This window comes from Myotis brandtii, unplaced genomic scaffold (assembly GCF_000412655.1).
Source record: "Myotis brandtii unplaced genomic scaffold, ASM41265v1 scaffold1774, whole genome shotgun sequence".
Taxonomy (NCBI): Eukaryota; Metazoa; Chordata; class Mammalia; order Chiroptera; family Vespertilionidae; genus Myotis; species Myotis brandtii.
Window position 1 is genome coordinate 211601 of NW_005356575.1, and position 2419 is coordinate 214019.

The window sequence follows — 2419 nt, forward strand, 5'->3', positions numbered from 1 at the left end:
CCCCCCCCACCCCCCACCCATGGGCCTGACAGCCAGTCAATTGCAGGGCTGCTGCAGGCCCCGCCTTGCTCTCCAAGAACAAGAAGTAACGGGCAGGTCCCTAACTCTCTGGCTCTGGGGCTGGCTTGGATTTACCTTTGTCTTCTCTGAATCAGATGGCATCAGGGACCCCCAAGATTGGGCCATGGGGGACTGTGGCAGCCACCTCCTCAGGGGAGAGATAGGGACAGAGAAGGTGGTGGGAAACAGAGAGGGTTCGGAAGCAGGTCACTCTGCAATGCCAGGGCCTTGGGGTGCAAGGAAGTGTGCAGCTCTGGCATTCCGGAATGCCAGCTGTGACTTTGAGCCACTTCCTTGCCCTTTTCAGCCTCAGAATCCCTCCTCTGTAAAATGGGGCCTCGGCATAAAGAGGTAGGACCTGGAGGGATTATGAATACAAACTCAGGGACGGACTATCTGGCCTAGCCTAACGCTGCTACTCCTCAGCTGTGTGACTTTGGGCAAATGTCTTGACCTCTCTGGGCTTCGCTTTCCTGATTTGTAAAATTGCAGTACCCACTTCATAGGACTGTTGGGAAATTACACTGATTAATACACATAAAGTGCTTGGACCCTGAAGCCAGACTGCTGGAGTGATAAAGGGGGTGTGGGGAAGTGGGTACAAATGATCAGGGCCTGAAGACCTGCAAAGGGACTCTGGGTTGACAACAGAGTCTGATGTTGTCGAGAGGCCTAGAAACTATTTTCTCCACAGCCCTGAGCCAGTTTGTCTTTCAGTTCTGCTCCTTTCCAGCTGTGTGACCTTGGGCAAATCACTTAACCTCTCTGTGAGCCTTATTGTCCAGAGTGGACTAACTGCAGAGGATTCTGGGAAACCAAGTTTTTAGAATTGTTGGCTTCTCCAAAGGAGGCCTTCATAGGGTGGTGAACTCCCCAAACATAGGCTTTCAGAGCTGTGTGGCCAGAAAGAACGCCAAATGTCCCTCTAAAGCAGTGGTTCTCAACCTTCTGGCCCTTTAAATACAGTTCCTCATGTTGTGACCCAACCATAAAATTATTTTCGTTGCTACTTCATCACTGTAATGTTGCTACTGTTATGAGTCGTAATGTAAATATCTGATATGCAAGATGGGCTTAGGTGACCCCTGTGAAAGGGTCGTTCGGCCGCCAAAGGGGTTGCGACCCACAGGTTGAGAACCGCTGCTCTAAGGGATTATGAGGGGCCCAGGGGGCTGAGCTGTGCCACCCACCAGTTGTGTGATGTGTCTGGGTCCCGTCTCTCCCCTGCTCACAGCCCACAGAGGCTCCCCTCCCTCTCACAGGGGCTGGAAACTCCCCCACAGCCCCTAGGGCCGCACAGGTCTGCTCCTGTCCCCTCTCCAGCCTCCTGTTCTCCCCCCCACTGTCCCTCTGCCCCAGCTGGGCCAGCCCTGGGCATCCTCCCAGCCTCTCAAACAGGCCAAGCCATGCCCACCGCCGGGCCTTTGCACCTGCTGCTTCCCTTCCAGATTCCCCACATGGTTGGCTCCCTCAGGTCTCTGCACCGGTGTCACCTCCCAGAGGCCTGACCTCCCCTCCCCTCCCCTCCCCTCCCCTCCCCGGCTGTGCCACCGCTCATCCCTTACCCTCTCTCATGTTCCTTCAAAGCCCTGTTGCCCTGACAGGACAACATGCTGTTCACTGTCACTAAACTGTCACTCCATTAAGGCAGGGGTGGGGCTGTTTCCTGCTGTGTCGGCAGTGAGCGCATGCATGTTAAAATGATAAATGCGTGACCAGCCCGGCCGGGCGGCTCAGTGGCTGAACCAGGAGGTCATGTTCCATCCCTCCCTCAGGGCACATGCCCGGCTGGGTCCCCGGTGGGGGGCGTGCAGGAGGCAGCTGATCAATGCTTCTCTCTCATCACTGACGTTTATCTCTCTCTCCCCATCCCCCTTCCTCTCTGAAGTCAATAATATATATACTAGAGGCTCGATGCATGAAATTCGTGCAAGAGTAGGCCTTCCTTCCCCCGGCTCCGGGCACCGGCTTCCCTCTGGCACCTGGGACCGTGTTTCCCTTGCAGCCCCAGCTTCATCCAGAAGGTTGTCCGAAGTAGGTCCGGTCTAATTAGCATATTATGCTATATATATATATATATTTTTTTTAAATGCATAATGATTCCAGCCCAGTTCCTTTTAGTCCCTGGGCCTCGGCTTCCCTAACCACGCAGGAGGCCTTTGCAGGCTGACTTTGCTGGGAAGGGACAGGTGGAGGAGAGACCAGGGTCTGGGCCTCAGGGAAGCGTTTTCTAGGGCCCCCCCCCGCCCCCCCACCAGGAGTCCGGGGAGAGCGGAGAGCACCCTTCTCCCTGGTTCAGCCCCCACCTGCCTGGGAGCCCCGGGGATGAACCCCAGAGGGACGGCCCCAGGGAAGGGCA